Here is an 18,951-nt window from a genome sequence, read left to right on the forward strand (position 1 = left end):
AGCGATCCTGCAGTTGCATGGACGATCAGTATCATCATTCAATAAGTTAGATGCGTTGGGATATTGGAGCTACATAGTTTCGTTCACATTTTAAGACGTAGTTTTATTTTTGAAAGTCACTGTATGGTAAGGTGTTTTGCTTTTCGATTTTACGCATCAGTTGAAGAATAACTTGTTCAATCGTTGTCCTTATCCCATTTCTTAAGATATATTTCTCCTTTAGGAATTTACTCAGTTCCTTAGCATCACAATGCATTGTTATATACTTTCCCGTTTATTTTCTGCATTTACACCTCCTCGCTCAAAATAAAGTAACGGACACCATCGGTCTCACTTCTTGTCTACAGCTGCTTCTCTTATCATCCTTTACCGACACTGTACCTCTCCTACATATTAATTTTTCAAACAAACTCCATGCCCAAACTTTTTAAAGCTTCATCATTAGGTGTGTGATTTTGTGTAGATCCAGCTACTGAATTGGAAACTAGATTTTTGTCTATATAATCCTGTGAATATTAGGCTGAATTATTCTTTCTGGCTACCATATTTGTTTCTCTTGGAATCACAGGTATCAGTCGTACTAATGTGGGAAATAACTCTGGCCGGCCGGAGTGGCCGAGCGGTTAAAGGCGCTACAGTCTGGAACCGCACGACCGCTACGGTCGCAGGTTCGAATCCTGCCTCGGGCATGGATGTGTGTGATGTCCTTAGGTTAGTTAGGTTTAAGTAGTTCTAAGTTCTAGGGGACTTATGACCACAGCAGTTGAGTCCCATAGTGCTCAGAGCCATTTGAACCATTTGAAATAACTCTGTCACATTGATCATTTAGACTGAACCAGACAGTGATTTGACCCAAATTTAGATTGCTTAATATCACATACAGTTTTACTGTTCATTTCCTTAAACAACTTGGTCTTCCACTTCGGCAAGTGTTTTACTGAAATTACTTCTCACATTATGTGTACACGCATAAGACACCAAGACGTGGCACTTTCATACAGCGCTAACATATCTGTGCATTAGTAACTTACGATAACTGACTTGGCAATCGATTCTTCGATGATCTATGATGAGTCTGTAAAACAGGCGGGAATGGAACTTATCACAAAAGAATGCGGAAACTATCTTCATCGTGGACAACGAATCCCTGCGGCAAGTGAAGGTCTGTAGTGGGGTTTGGAGACAATATTTATTGGATTCTTTCAATAGCCATTTTGTTTTTCCTCTAGAATGAAACAGACTCGTGTTCTTTAGAAAATATAAAGCTATCTCGCAACTTTAGAGAACACTTCTTTCCGCTGCGGAATCCCGAGAGCAGATAGCGCTCATAACTTGTGCGAACTTTTGTTTTCTCTGCTGCGCAGGGACAAAGTTTTCAGGTCACGTCTGTGGTTTGAGCGATCACGTGTTAGTTGTAACTTTTATACACGAGGGATCCTTCAAAACTCCAATATGATACAGTCTCGCCAATCTACACGCAGAACTCGTGTTAAAATTTGAAACTCTACAGGTCGAAAGAAACTAAAGAGTTGTGAGCTTCCATTGCCAGGTCTCATGTTTTAATATGTGCAGCGGAACGTACGAAAATGTAATAAAAGGAATCCAAAGTAGAGCTCATAAATATCAATAAATTATTTCTTACGTATTTGTTGATGTCGGTTGGTCAAGCACAGTAGCCTGAGGCAACAAACAGGACTGGCATTTCAGAACGCAGATTGTCGTGCATAATCTCGTATAAACGGACAGTCAACGTGTTGAAAAGTAATGTATCATTCACTCGTTCCATTCCGTTTTAGTAGTTTACACATGCAGTTACACATATGATAATTACAGTCAGCATATAAATAAAAATAATGGCTGAATGGTGTAATGAACATTAATCTGATTTGATGACGACTCGATAGTTCCACAAGTCTTCACTTTTAATTAGGAGCAAAATACTATTAAGGTCGGTGACAAAATTGACTGTGCTGTTCGCAACAGTGTAGATTATCGGTCCGCCACATAATAACTATTGCACAGTTGGTTCCTTTCAAACATTTGCAATGAGAAAATGTCAGGCAGTCAATAATAAGATCATTCAACTCACGTAAATCGTAAATACGGAATGAGGCATGTAAAAAAGTAGGTATGAACTATAGGAAAAATCTATTAATATGAAATTTCTAAAAGAAGCACAGGAAACAATAAGAATGGAAGAGCCATAGAGAGGTGTTCGGATTAAAAAGGGTGCAGGGCACAAAAGGAGTTTCCCTTATTACTCAACCGGTACATCGAAGAACCCATGACAAAAATAACAGGAACGTTTAGAATTGAATTAGGATTGGGGGTGAAAGGATATCAATGATATAATTCGAATTTGATACTGCTATCCTCACGAAAGTGAGGAAGAATTTCAGGACCTGTGAATGGAATGAAGAGTCTAATAAACATGAAATAGGGTGTGAGATTAAATCAAGGAAATAAGAAAAGACTGAGGAGTAGTAGGGACGAGATTTGTGTTACAGTTAACATCAAAGTTGGGGGCTACGTAGTACAGAAAGTGAAGGAATTCTGCTACAGTAGAAGCGAATTAACACACCATGCACAAAGCAAGAAGGACGTAAAAAGCAGACTGACACCGTCAAAGAAAGCAGTGGTCGCTAAATGAAATCCACTAATATCAAAGTCCTTAGTTTAAGGAAGAAATTACTGTGAATGTAAATCTGGATCGTAGCACTTTGAGGGGGTGAAGACTGGAAAGTGGGAAAACCACAGAAGAAGAGCATCGTGTTTTTAGGGATGTGGTGCATAAAGGGTGTTGAAAATTAGGTGAACTGATATAAAGATGAGTTGGTCTCCTCCGCAAAATCGGCGAGAAGAGGACCGTGTGGAAAATACTTACCAAAAGAGGGAACGGGCTGACAAGAAATGTGTCTAGGTGACTTGCATGGTTCAAGATGGAAGTAACCTTCTGAAATTCTTAAACTGTGCAGCTGAGATAAAATATTAACTATTGCTATTATTTGTCATTCTAATTACAGTTCTAATAATCGATATCCGAAAGTTCATACTATGGAAGTGAGAATCCGCTGCAGTTGACTTAAAATGCACCACAATCACTGTGTCGTTATCGACTGTACCGAGCGTAGGCTATGTCCACTCATTACAATATCCTAGTAACTCAGACATCATCAACATTATCATCGTCACTGCTCGGCAGACCCACAGATAACAGGCGTTACGCCACATCCATCTGAAGCATACCATCTAGTAATACAATATTTACTAACATAGTTGCAGCATGAAGTCGGAAAGAAGGTATGAGACCATGTAAATTTGAGATAATTTTGAAGAAAACGAAATAATTTCAATATATACAAGTTTTAACAGCTTATATAAACCTTGTAATTTAATAAACCTATACCTTACTTACTGCTATATTTTCGTTACCTTAAAAAGTTAGAGATTAGGTTCTTCCACGAGTAACTCAATGAAAGTAGTTTTCTCTTACAATTCACTTTTTGCTTTTATTTACTGAAAGGTACCAATGCGGACAGTAGCATCTACAAACTTACAGAGCTACTCTGCATGTGTACTTGCTTTATTGGTTTCGAAGCTGTAATTCCACTTTTAGTCATTCTAATTTCCAATATGAGAAAGCTAAGAATATTAACAAACGTTTTCTTTATGTTCTCATTTGAGTGTTGTTGCCTATTGTTTAGTTGTATTCTGTAATCTCATTTCTTTAGTAATACACCAGCAAAGCAAATAATTAAAAAAATAATGTAGAGAATATCTAGTGCAATGTAAGAGCTATCTTAAATACACAGTAGAACAAGTTTTGAAAATGCAATACGTAAATAAACAGTTAGTTAAGAAGCTGTGTCAATAATTGTATTGGAAAAAATTTAAAGGTCTCTTGTATTTAACATAACTGAAACATGGCAGCAGTATATCAGTGAGAGTTCCAGTGTAATTAAGGCCAATTACGAACGAGATTAATTAAGATGGAGGAATTATAACTGATTTGACCTCAACCTTGACCTTTGACCTTCACTTTAATTGATATGAGACCGAATTTAATTGAGATTTGTGACACTGAGATTAGGGGAAGGGAGGAGAGGGCCCCATCAATGTCGACAAGTGACATTCATGTTTGTATCTGTAGCTCTTGTTTCTTGCGTGTTTGTAGTTAAAATAATTGATATAGGTTGAACCATTTGTGGAAACACACCTTTTTCTCGTTATCCAAACATGTCTCATCACGGCTGTGTCATCATTAATGGGTTTCCTCTTATTGAAAACTGTAAAAACTGAATATATTTTATTAGATCGTAACTGATCTAACAAAGTGAAGGCTAAAGACAGATTTTGTTGGTTTTCGTTCTTACCATGTTTTCATATTATATGGTTTTGAATGACCACTTTACAGATGAACTGTCTATATACACAATAAAGTTTGTGCATAACGCTTGATGCACGAGTCCTACTCTTAAATATGAGGATTTCTTGATAGTAATGTATGGACAAGAATGTTATTCTCAAATTGTGATAGATTATTTATGGCGAATTACACTAGCGACTATATGTACTGTGAAGGTGCAATGAAAATGTCCGACTCCTTCGAGAAATATGTACTAGATGACTGCAGGAGAATAAAGCTAACTACCTTATGTACAATCAGTACTTTCTTTGCAGGTGATGAGATATCCCAGGAAATTAATCCATAAGATTTATTTAGTGGAAATATACAAAATATTTTAGGAGGTTGAATCGCCTGTTTCGAGACAAGCAATTAAATGAAGAACCAAAGGAGCTTCCTGAGACTCTGTAATAATTTACAGTGTAATATTAATGCAAATCCGAATATATCAGCGATTCCAGAAAAATGAGACATCCAACGACACAACAATATTTCAATATCTTTAAAACTACAGAAGTTAGTATTTGCTCAATCAATATACATTTTTAGAATGAACATCTGAATTAAAAACTTTTAATCGCATCATGAGATTTCAACAAACGATATCTCAGAGGATAGCACTGTGTGATAGCTGTCATCCCTGAATGCTACCTGTGTGTATCTATTTTCTTTATTCATTTACTTCTTTTTCGTTTTTCTCATTATGCAAATGTTTGTCAGAATATTGCATTTTCCACATTTACACAGCATATGAACACAGCATCGGTACTTCATGTTTTTCATACATATGTTTTCATAGACTGAACAGTAAACTGTTTTTCTAGTTACTTTATTCAGTTGTTTACTCCAAGTACTATTAAAAATGTGTGCTAATTTAAATGGGGTCTATTGCGTGTTAGCGAACACCACAACTGAAAAGAGAACCAAAAGGCCCTTCTGTTAAAAAGGCATAAGTAATTGTTTAAATAATATTTCGAGATAATCTGAAGTCATTTAACGTGACGGCACTTGGGCAAGAATACTTCATTATTTATGAGCCAACTATTACTCATATTTACTGAAAATTATCTGAGTGTAACCAAATGCTTATGGCATTTATTTACTTTAATTTTGTTGTAATACATTTGTTTAGAGCAGGAAATGATCAACTCGAATCATTTCATGGCTATAGATCTTAAGGACAACATATTTTTGGTGGGGATGGCCTCCAGCCAATGGGAAAGCAGATGGCAGTGGAACACTATGAAATGGGGCTTCTCGAGTGAAGAGTCCTAGGGAGCGATTCTGGACACAATTATGCGGGTTCTGGAAGGAGGTAGACCTGCATGTGGCCACAAATGGTATTCCATTTTGTATGTGTTTGATTCTGGTTGGTGAACGGCCACTAACATACTTCTGAAGGAACTTTACGTTTCGAGAGGTCTGAATGTGCTCCACTGTAGGTTTCTAACTGTTTCCTCTTTCCGCTTGTTTTACGGAAATGAGGATAAACAGCGTATGCGTTACTATCATTTGTATCGCGTGTATTAATCTGTAAATCATCATGTTGAACTCTGACCTGTTTAGAGATGACGAATATCCCATGTATCATCATTTCGAAATGTGGTTAGTTTTCGCGTATTAGCTTGGGGATTTTGCTACCTTCCCACAGCACTCTCACCGTAACTTAACTGCATTTGATGAAGGTATTTCATGTCTTTATTTGAACTGAATACCGTAGGCCCACTTTCCGTTTATTTGTGAAGTCCTTCCTTGAATAAACATTTCTCACCATAACACTCTTTATTTTGTATTTCTGTGTATTTTATTAAGTCGCAATTCTTACAACACGTAGACTGACTAGAGGATTACAGCTACAGGTAATCATTCGCAGTGAATTAGCTACGGGGCATGAAAGCAGATGTGCACAGCTCGATCCTAAGACTACATCGACCTATTATTTTTGAACATAGCCAAGCATAGCCCAAGTAGCTAAAGTACAGGTAAAGATGCAACTCGCTTTCGCTTAGGGTTTGGTGTTAGGAAAAGCAAGTACTCAGCAATTATCGTTAGGTACCGTTGCAACTGTCTCCTGTTTTGTCCTACATTAGTTATTTTTATAATATAGTGAATTTCCTCCAAATTCAGAGAGAGTTCATTCTTCAGAATTCTGCCTGAATTTCCATCAACAACATAGGAACTTTTGTTCCTGAGGACCTTCATATTTCTATTACTTTCAGTAAAGGATGTCGTTGCTACTCCTATTTCCTGAGAATTTTGTGGAATGACGTATTTAAAACATTCTCTTGTTTCTCCAACTGAACCATGTAATCCAATTTTTGCTGCTATATTTGGCATCTCCTTCAGCGGTAAGCCTGCTGGTTAATATTTTCACGAACATTTTGAAATATGTGTTTTTGAGGGCTATGCCTCTGCCATAGTCCTAGTTGCAGGTTTCTTCTTTCCCTTTGAAAAGGAGTTTCTTCGTTGATGTCCTCAGTTGTTCTGGTAGTTTTTCTCTACTCTTGCCATTGTCGAATAGTTCCAACCTGTGATCTTCCGTCATATGATAGGATTTCTGGAGGTCCCTGAAGCCTATTTCCTTTTTGCCTTTGCAATCACTTGGTGTATTTCTTGTCTTGTTATGGCGGTGTAACTTTCAACTGCTTCCGTTGTGCTGGATTCGTAGGTTGCTCCTTTGTGTTGGAGGCTTATGATTGCTTCAAAATGTTTTTAACATGTTTCCGTGGAGATATCTTTCATTGCTGATGGCCGTGATTGTTTAAGCTCTATGAATGGGTCTCTCTGAGCGCGTTCTGTTCATCGTCTAGCCTCTTCTTCTCTGTGGCGCGTCCTCTTTTTTTCGTTCCTCTCTGCCTGGCATATCGTGACAGATCATATCTTTGCGTTTTGGTTTGGCTTGGTGTAGCGTTGACAGCGTCTTCTGTCATTCATCATGAAATTCCTTGGCAAACCATTGTTGCGATTTCCTGTCTTTTATTTTTGTTTGACAGGTTTGCAGGGTTATATGCTTAGTTACACTGCTTCCATTACCTCGTGTAGCTATATTAGATGTTTTGCTTTTTCAATTTTTACTAGACTTTCTTTTAACTCCTATATAATTAATTTCCTGGATAAAGCTTTTGTGCATTCTGTATGTTTTCTTACAGGTGCTAGCACTTAAGTTCTGAGTGATTTTTACTTAATTGTCTTTATGTCTTTGCTTCAGATTAATACGTGGTCTACTACGCAGGATCCATTGGACGCTATATAGCTATTGGAGTTCCTTTGGCGTTTCCAGGACCAGCTCTGTTTTAGAGTTTGATTAACGTATCCCCTGCATTCAGATCACCTGCCAGGATTACTCTTTTGTCAACCTTTGTTTGTGTAACAACATCTGTTTCTCTTTCGGTTTCTTCTTCTTTCACCATCTGTGATTGAGCATATATGCCTTTTATAGCGGCAGAGTTTGTTTTAATAACAGCTGTGTTTTTGTCTTTAAGTTCAAACAATTTATCATGGTTTTCTTTGAAAACTGTGTGTTAAATAATGAATTAAAAAAATGTGATTCTTCAGTTTCTCCCGGCGTATTTCATGCTCCAACAGTCCACGGGTGTACTGCCGGTCCATAATGTCCAAAGGGCACAATATTTCGGCGATCAGACATGTCACCATCGTCAGGCGCGCTGACGAACTGAGCCCTTGAGGGCGGGCGGTCGTATTAAATCCCGTTCCTTCGCGAGGCGTTCTCTCCGCGGTCCGCGCCAGAGCGTCAGCAGTCGCCTAGACGCTGGCGTCGGCGTCTGTGGTGGCGTCGGTGTAATTGCCTCGACCGCCGTAGTCGCCCGTTCGTTCCCTTTGCTGAGCGTCTTTTTAATTAGACTCAATGCTGGTTCCCATGCCCTGCTGAGGTTGTAGCCGCAATCTCGGTTGATGAGTCCGTCCCTGGTACGAATTTCGATAGCCTCTCTAACGATGCTGTCCGAGTATTTAGATGTCTGTGCCAAGACCCTGGTATGTTGGTAGTCCATTTCGTGATTTTAGGAGAAACAGGGCTCTGTGACCGACGACTTGTTGGGGTACCCAAGCCGAGTGTGCCTCTGATGTTTTCGGCAACGATCTTCGATGGTTGGGATCGACGTTGACCCCACATAGAAGGTGGAGAACAAGACTAGAGTTCTTCTCAAGGGCGCCGATTTAGCATGCCGCCAAGAAATTGACACCTCAAGGACCTGTATTGCCAAGACTTTATGGACTTCCTAAAGTCCACAAAGAAGCGGTGCCGTTATACCCAACTGTCAGCCACATTAGGGCACCTACATATTTTCTGGCCAAAAACCTAGCAAAATTACTAAGCTCTTAGGTGGGTAAATGCCCTCGTCACGTTCGTAATTCTGTGGATTTCGTAAAACGTGTCGACAACTTCAAGCTGAAAGACTCAGATATCCAGGTGCGTTTTGACGTTGTTTCATGATCCAATAGGGTGCCTCTTCGTGAGTCAGTTGAGGTTATTGCACAGAAATTTGACGAGAAGACTAAACATTTCAAGCACTTCCTGCTCTCTAAGTATTTTCTCTTTAATGGAGAATACTATGAACAAAATACAAGGAGTCGCAATTGGGAGCCCACTCTCGCCTGTAGTCGCGAATTTCTATATGGATTATTTCGAGGAGGGAGCTTTGGCGTCCTCCAAATGGAAACCTACTTGTTTTCTACGTTATGTGGATGACACGTTCGTGATCTGGCCCCATGAGAGTGACAAGCTCCTAGACTTCCTTACACACCTGAACTCCATACATCCGAACATCAAATTCACGAAGGAGACCGAAGAAGAAGGAAGATTACCATTCCTGGACGTCGTGGTCAGAAGAAGAGCGGCACCATGGGGCACGGGGTATACCGAAAGAAAACGCACACCGACCTGTCTTTGCATGCGGATAGCTGCCATCAACCAGCGCAGAGGAATGGGGTGCTAAAAACACTAGTGTACAGGGGGCGCACCATCTTGGACGCAGAGAGACTGCCCAAGATTGGAACATCTCAAATGTGTAATCCGAAAAAACGATACTCAGAATGGCAGATCAGACGAGCTCTCGGCTCCACCTCTACAGTACAGCGTGTGGATACGGAAGAAGTCATGGAGAAAGAGATAGCCACTGCCTATATACCGTACACTGGCGCACTATCAGGGAAAATAGGACGAATATTGAGGAAACACCGATTAGGAACTGTCTTTTTCCCACCAAATAAAACACGAGTATTATTGGGAAGTGTCAAAGACGATCTCGGTTTGCGGAAGGCCGGCATCTACCATATTCCGTGTCAATGTGGGAAGACTTACATTGGACAGACAGTGCTCACCATCGAAGATCGTTGCCGAGAACATCAGAGGCACACTCGACATGGGTACCCCAACAAGTCGGCGGTCGCAGAGCATTGTTTGTCTGAAAATCACGAAACGGTCTACCAACATACTAGGGTATTGACACAGAGATCTAAACACTGGGGCAGCGTGCGTATACGAAGAGAAACAGTTAACTGTGTTGCGTATTTGTCGCTTCTGTGTCACTTACACTTACCCAGCTTGTAGAAAACATAGTTGTCTAGGGCGAAGAACTCGTTGTTGTTACTACCAGATATGTAGTAAACATCCGTCACAAAGAATTAAATTACAAACCCAAAAGTGATCTAGACTGAAGTACGCTGAATTATGTAGTTTTAACGTGAATCAAGCAGCCACCAGGGGGGGGGGGAGGTGGAGATACATAAGTTGACATCTTGCAAAAAAGTGTAAGGAGGCTGCAGCCATAAAAAAGCGACTGATACAGTTACTAGACTCATTTATGAGAATTATTACCTGTTAGAATATCAGTGGTTAGGTTCGCAATCCTTAAAAAATAGTAAATGACGCTACAAAGGTTGTAGCAATTCTTATAAAATTGAAGTGCACTAAGTATGCAAAAACATCAGTGGAAATGAGATAGATAACTTTCTTGTCTTCTTTCTTAATGTTCCTTCCTTATTATGAGTTTGAACTGGATGCTCTCCAGCGTCTCCTGTTATGAGCATATTCCTCCATCTGTTCTCTTCTAATGTCAGCCATCATCCTAGTTTTCTTCTGCCTCTTCCTCTCATTCCTTCAACACCTCGCTCTAGAATTCTTTGTTGCCGACACTTCCTACGCAGCACAAGTCCCAACCAACAATTTTTTCTCTTTCTTATCGCTTCTAATAATCTTCTTCCTTCCCCTATTTTCTCCATTACGTCTTCATTCTTAAGTCTGCCAGTCCACTTCGCCGTAATCCCTCTTCTTCATAGTTACATTTCAAAACTTTCAAAGTACCTTAACATTTTTGTTTGATAGCTGACACACATATGACTTCCATAGGTCATTCATATACCACAACGTAACGGTATGGGATGACTTATATTACAATTTTATATATAACGCTTACCTACGGTTGAGCATAAGTAAATGAATTAAAATGTACCTACATCTTACATGACGTGATTTTATTAACGTTCAGGAATCTCCTAAAGATGTACTCGTACAAGATGGTGAGCCAAGTCAGTTAGTATACGACACATGGGGCATCAAATGACAGGAAATATTACAAAAGTGGATGACAAATGTTGGAAATATGACGTCACCAGACGACGCACCTCGCTGCACATGTAGAAGTTTGGCTTGTCGATCCTACCCTCGCCAGTAGGGGACAGTGTTACACATCTCTCCGCTAGGCTTCCCTGTTTCCTTAAACGTAAACCGATTAATCGTAGTTCTGTATTACCATTACTGCGTGAACTACCGTATCGTATCGGATAATGCAAGAACAAAAGCAAAGTAGCCTAGCGGAGCGATATGGAGCACTGGCTCCAACTGTCGAGGGTAGATTCGACAAACCAAACCGCTACACCTGCAGCGACGTAGTTCATCTGGCGACATATTTGCAACATTTGTAATTCACATTTGGAGTACTTCCCATCATTTTCGGCCTCATGTATCTTATACTAAATGACTTGGCTCACTGTCATCTAGATCGCTTTGGGAGGTTTTTAAACGGTAATACGTCATGGCTGGGTGTTGTGTGATGTCCTTAGGTTAGTTAGGTTTAAGTAGTTCTAAGTTCTAGGGGACTGATGACCTAAGATGTTAAGTCCCATAGTGCTCAGAGCCAAACGGTAATAAGAATCACGATGAGTACGTTATGTATTCAGGAAGTATACATTATAAGAATACAGATAAAGATTTGTTTTCAAAACAGAAATATTAAAATGGAACCATTCTGATTTCTTTTCTATAAGTGTAACAAAAGTACTGTCACAGTTTAAAATTCAATCTTAAATGAGTCAGTCAACTTCACTCAAGAACGGTGAAAGATTTATGCTTGTTTGATGAAACCATTTTTCAATTGCTCGAACAGTCCACGGGTGTACTGCCGGTCCATAGTGTCCAACGGGCACTATATTTCGGCGCGCTGACGAACTGAGCTCTTGAGGGCGGCCGGTCGTTTTAAATCCCCTCCCCTCGCGAGGCGTTCTCTCTGGGGTCCACGCCCGCACGTCAGCGGTCGCTTAGAAGCTGGCGTCGGCGTCTCTGTGTCGTCGGTGTAATTGCCTCGACCGCCCTAGTCGCCCGTTCGTTTTCTTTGCTGAGCGTCTTTTTAATTAGACTCAGTACTGGTTCCCATGCCCTGATGAGGCTGTAGCCGCAATCTCGGTTGATGAGTCGGTCCCTGGTACGAATTTCGATAACCTCTGTACCGAATATGACTTAAGAGACACACTGAGCGCAGCTGGCGGCAAGTAAGGACGCCACCGTAAATGTGTCCTGCCGCGAACCCCTGGGAGGCCGACGCCCACTGCCAGCCTCCGCTCTGTGTTACAGGGAAGCCGGCTGGCCCCTGCACTGGACCGGCTAACCTGACGTCTGACAAGACGCGTGGCAGGCGAGACACGGCAGGCCGAGCCGGGCTCTCCACCTTGCTTCCTGCTTCTCCGAAGAAGCCTCGCATTTCGCCTGAGTACTCTGTCGAACAGTAGCTACCTGTTCGTTATTTATTGTATTTCTACTTTAATTTGACACCCTGCCACTGTCTGAAGATTGAGGACAAAAAGGAAGCAAGAGATATCAAATCAGGTCCGTGTAAAGCTGCCGTCACAACTCCTGTTCTAATCCCTCGGTCGATGTCTATCATTTTATTCTCCACGTTCATATACCGGGTGATCAAAAAGTCAGTATAAATTTGGAAACTTAATAAACCACGGAATAATGTAGATACAGAGGTAAAAATTTACACACATGCTTGGAATGACATGGGGTTTTATTAGAACAAAAAAAAGTATTGCTAGACGGGTGAAACATCTCTTGCGCGCGTCGTTTAGTGATGATCGTGTGCTCAGCCGCCACTTTCGTTGTGCTTGGCCTCCCAGGTCCCCAGACATCAGGCCGTGCGATTACTGGCTTTGGGGTTACCTGAAGTCGCAAGTGTATCGTGATCGACCGACATCTCTAGTCTCTAGGGATGCTGAAAGACAACATCCGACCTCAATGCCTCGCCATAACTCCGGACATGCTTAACAGTGCTTTTCACAACATTATTCCTCGACTACAGCTATTGTTGAGGAATGATGGTGGACATATTGAGCATTTCCTGTAAATAACATCTTCTTTGCTTTGTCTTACTTTGTTATGCTAATTATTGCTATTCTGATCAGATGAAGCGCCATCTGTCGGACATTTTTTGAACTTTTGAAAGAAAACCATGTCATTCCAAGTATGTGTGTCAATTTGTACCTTTATATCTACATTATTCCGTGATTTATTCAGTTTTCAAATTTATACTGACTTTTCGATCACCCGGTATTTTTCTTTTACAGATAGTTATAAAATTACCAGATTAAAAGATTTATCAGGTAGAAAGTCAGTAGCGTAAATACTGAGATTTTGGAATAGAAATGTATACCAGAATACATTATGAAACACGTTACGTATATTAGATAACGAAGATTATAAGTATATAGAGGAATTACTTATCAGAAAATGAAACCGCAAGTGCGAAAAGAGCTCATGGAAAGGAAATCACAAATCGAGTAAAGGTGTTACCAAAGGAAAAGTGAGGAGAAATATGACAGAATATTAACTGAAGGCAGCATATATCACAGACCATGGTAAATGGAACCAAATAACAGGAAGTTTTCCAGAAGGTCTGAAAAGATACAATAAACATCTGGTCAGACAAACAATTGAAAACTGTAGGAGTGTAAACAACAGCAAAAAGACTTACGCTGGAGAGACAATGTTTTCAATTACTTAAGACGATAGATGGCAACAGAGAGAAAACGGTAGAGCCTTTCTCAGACTTCATAAGATGTTGGTATAGTTCAAGAGATGAATCAGAACAATTAAAAGTATGAAGCTATTCCAAGTACGAAGATCTAAAAGGCACTTGGAAATTTATTTCCTCAAGCTAGGAACCGTATAAAAACTATACATTTGATAACTGTGCAACATTGTGGGATACTGCTAAACGGAAAATTACTTAATTTACATAACTGAAGAAAAGAAAAGAAAACTAAACGATTTTTGTCCACAACAGCAACTGTCCCGCGTGCAGACCTCATCACCTTTAAATCACTGCTTGACTCAGTACAGCATGTACGATGGCCCATATGGTCCACTGCCTTTCCTCTCCCGCATTCTCATTGTGGCGGTCCTTTGGAATATCCCAGTTTGACAAGTTTGTGCCTGTATTTACCAGCACCTCATCTTAGCCTGTCCCATTGTCGCCAGGTAAACCAATCTGCAGTATCCCAAGGCGGCAGACACTCAGCAGATTTCATAAATGTCAAGTTGGTTACTGCTGGCTGCCCACACTCGTTCTCTGGAAGCGCGTGAAGACATTGTTAGTGCTGGCATTGAATTGACGAAATATTAATCTGGATTTCATCTTAGATCTTCGCTGTTGATGGCCAAAGAGCGATTGTAGATGATTTAGTTCAACCTTTCCCCCTCAGCGTCTGCAGCTACTTCACGACGTGTAACATGGTGCAATCACCTTCCAAGCAGTAGATTTTGTCTGTGGGTGCCGGTTTCGAATATTCAGTGATCAGTGGTGCAGCTTCTTCTAATGCAAGTCCCCTTGTTTTGCATGGACAGAGCTTTATCATGCAGGGCAAGCATACTCCCCTGTAGAGAAACAGAGAGCGATGACGAAGGTTCTGATAATTTGACGCTGGACTCCCCAGTTACTGCCGTCGAGTTTCAGAATATGTTATTTCGGATCGACACTTTTGGGTTTGGCGATCAGACAGGTTTTGTGGTAAATTAAGGACTGTCTGAAGTGATGGCAAGGCATTTAGCCGTAAACCAATGTGCCCTCCCAGTCTTTTTAGTAAGAGGAAAGCACAGACTACAGTTTTCTGACGATTATACTTCAGATAACTCGCAGCAAAATACTCAGTGAAGGTTGTCAACGCTGCTGTAAGAGCTTATCCAGCTCCCTCAGATTTCTTTGTTTAGGTTGTTAAAGCAAGAGCGTCTGTGTGTATGAAACTTTTGCAAATGTTAGGTCTTGGTTGGTCATCGGTCTCAATATTGAATAGTGCAAGGGACAAAATACCATTATTTTGGTCTCACCTATGACTTTGTCGTCTTTGAAACATAACAAAGAATTTACAATTTCCCGATAAAGTACCAGTTATTTCCATGAAACCACAATCGTGTGTCATGCTGTAGATCACCTGTAGCAATATACGATGTTGAACAGCATCACATCGGAAGACAAATGAACAAAGACAATTCCCGCAATGTCACATCTTTCAAATCCGTTCTCTGTATACTGGGGTCAGTTGGCAGCTTGTGCTATGAAATTCTTTTGAAATGAAAATTCTGCCTGTTCAGGTATTAATAAACCGTCAGTCACAGAGATCAAGCGGTTCAGAGGTAGCCTTTTAAATACCTTATAAATATGAAATATGACACAGAAGTGAAACAACTTTTGAGGTTTGATGACACATTCCTGCGTTTCAGAACGGTAATTACTTTGTTTTTCTCCGTACTTTAGAGATCTGCTTTGCACGCAAGCAGTTGTTAAGGAATTCGACAAGCCATTTCAAGGTTACTTGCCTAATCGGTTTATTTGCTCAACTCGTATATTATGCTGCCCAAGTGTTTTATGGTGTTTGCTTTTTGAATATGATCCCGATGATTCTTTGGAAATAGTTATGGCTGTAGGAAACGTAATACAAAAGGAATCTACAAAACTGATAACATCATTAATATGGAGGTAGACATTCCTCCAAAATTAAAGCAAATATAATCGTATCAACGTCCTGTTGTCCGCCCCCGGTAGCTGAGTGGTCAGCGCGACAGACTGTCAATCCAAAGGGCCCAGGTTCGATTCCCGGCTCGGTCGGAGATTTTCTCCGCTCGGGGACCGGGTGTTGTGTTGTCCTAATCATCATCATTTCATCCCCATCGACGCGCAAGTCACCGAAGTGGCGTCAAATCGAAAGACTTGCACCAGGCGAACAGTCTACCCGACGGGAGGCCCTCGTCACACGACATTTCATTTCATTTTAACGTCCTGTTCATAACATAATAGGTATTCAGTAAATGTATCACCAACTGCTTAAAATATTCTTTGCTTTTAATCAAGCAAAGGAACAAACTAGATTTCAAAATGATTAAAATACAGTGGACTATTTGCAAATCATGAGTGGAACAATCAATATCCTATGTCGATCTGAATGGGGGGTACAGATTTTGAGAAAGCTTTTGACTGTTAATGGACTGTAACCTCAGTATCCTAGACAATGTTTCAGAACACTGAACTATGAAACTGAAGCAGTGAACACACGTAAATTACTTTTTGTACGATGTATCAGATTGTTGTTCCTTCCTGTAGTGTTGACAAACTTTAGAAACAAATGAAGAAAATTAGTACGACGCGCTTGAAAGTAGTCCTGAAAATCAATTAAAATAATACTGAGGTAGTGTACAATCAGCACATCAAAAAGAAAAATGATACAAAACATTGACAGTCATAGAACATGATTATGATTTTGCTTAGTTAGTGCATCTGTAGCCAAAGACTCATGTGACCGAAGAATATCAAACCGAGAAACACAAATAACCTAAGCTAAGTAGTGACAGTCTTAAATACTGGGATTACAACTTGATAATAAATTCAGTTGGGAAGAGCACACCACAGAACTGCAGAAACGCCTTAACAAATCTGTATTTGCAATTCGAGTGTTAGCAGACATAGGGGACATAAAAATGAAAAAGCTTGCATACTTTGCCTGCTTTCATTCCATAATGTCATATGGTATAATATTTTGGGGTAACTCTTCAAGTCAAACAAAAGTTTTCAGAGTCCAAAAGCGTGTAATACGTATTATTTGTGGAGTGAATTCACGGACGTCCTGTAGAAACCTCTTCAAAGAACTGGGTATACTAACTACTGACTCTCAGTATATTTACTCCTTAGTGAAATTTGTCCTAAATAATATATGTTTTTCCAACAAACAGCTCAGTTCATACATACAATACCAGGAACAAAAATGATCTGCACAAGGACTTAAAAGCACTTACTTTATTTCGGAAAGGGTCCACTACTCAGGAACACTCATCTTCAATAATTTGCCAGTAAACATAAAAAATTTAGTTACAAATAAAGATCAGTTTAAAAGGAGCCTGAAAGACTTACTAGTGGCCAACTCTTCTACTCCATTGACGAATTTTTTAATAGACACAAATGATGTATTGTATATATTTTTACTATTAGTATTGTTATTTCAGCTTAAAAAAAAGTTGACATGTTCCACATCGACGAGGATCTCCTCAGCACGGATCTATGGAACGAAAATCTTATCTAATCTAATCCAATCTAATCTTAAGAACGAGCCAGTGATACGTGTGAAAGAGAAATTTAACAGTCAGTGTCTCTTATCAGTTTCACCGTACAGTAGTGGGGTGAAGAATTTCAGTACGAAAACCATTCAAAATCTAAAGGTAGCCAAACGTGTACATATTTTTGAGAATAATTCATGAAATGAAATTAATTAAACCGGTTTATTTCTTTAGATGACTCTACATAAGAACGTGTGCACGATACATTTCATTGGCATCAGAAGAGACTGTAAAAATTTGAAACGAAGAAATATTTGTAGGTATTAGTAGCTGGAGGACACAATTCATGTCCTGTCTCCAACACGAGGCAGGACCTCAGAGTAGCTCCAGGTCAGGTGCAAGTCGTATATAATGCAGTACGCTGAGCGACTGCTGCGTGGAGTGCTACCCTGCTGCCTGCTGCCGACGTCACAGAGCAGCCCAGGGGAGGGGGACGCCGAGAGCCGCTCGTATTGTGGTCGCCGCCCTCGGGCGAACGTCGCATAATGAACGACTGGGGCCGCAGACTAGCCTTTACCTGCCCAGAGGTGGCAGCTTTACGGACGCTCAATGCTGGGACGAGCAGGTTATTACACACCACAAAGCCGTCCTCTGGGACAATAAAGGGGACATAAAGGGAACAGAGGGGCAAGGGGAGGGAGCAAGCAAAGGGGGACGAAAGAGGAAGTGGCGCTGCGAATGTGTGCATAGAATTCAGATTGTACCGTTAGCTTTACAGTAGGAGTAGTTAGTTGCAAGATGTAGAAGCAGCCTTTCATTTCGACATTTACATTGCCACTTAGTCATCACCCCTACAACGCCATCGTGTACATAGAGGACATTCACGCAATTCTGCTCGTGGAAATTACCTCGTTGATACCATCACTCCATTCGCATTTCTATCTTTTCAATGCAAACCTTTGAAAGTCGCTACACATATCGTTAGGGAGCGTAAGTACCTTGCTTCTCCTCCTGAAAGTAAGACGTATTCTACCATTTTAAGTGTCCAGAGGAATGCACGCCGTCCACCTCTCACTCTGTCCACAATCTTTCTCTACACGACAAAGTCCTACAGTTAAGCGTGCAGTGTACACGCTGACGTGCCGAACCGTTATGACCACCTGCTCTATGACGTGTTGGTCCACCTCAGGAACACAGCAGAGTAGCAGTTCTGTGTAGAATGCATTCCATACTGCTCGATGGCGCAATCTCCGTCAGCGATGACATCAGGCATGAGGGGATAGAGGTGTTCACCCTCAAAAACGTTAACGTAATACACAGCTGGTGTGCCGACCTGGATTACTACCACAGGTCCCATTAATCCTGACGAATGTTACCCACTCATAGTATTGCCCTCACCGGCCACCGCATGTTTCGAGCACCCAAATAACTGTATGTGTATCTGGATATGATCATGGACCTGCTGTAATAAGAAATGTGTTTCATACGACCAGGCCACACGTTGCCATTGAAATCGATGAACTAATTGCCGCAGCAGTCGTAACTGACCATATCCTTTGTTCATCACGGGAACAGGTAGGTGTCGTCAGCTGTCGAGTCACATATTCAAAAATGTACACTGTATGGTGTGCTGTGGAACGCTTGTGCATGCAGCAGAACTGTGCTCAGACGTCAAATCTGCCAATGATAGCCGATTACCCTACATTAAAGA

Source organism: Schistocerca cancellata, chromosome 6 (assembly GCF_023864275.1).
Source record: "Schistocerca cancellata isolate TAMUIC-IGC-003103 chromosome 6, iqSchCanc2.1, whole genome shotgun sequence".
NCBI classification, from domain to species: domain Eukaryota; kingdom Metazoa; phylum Arthropoda; class Insecta; order Orthoptera; family Acrididae; genus Schistocerca; species Schistocerca cancellata.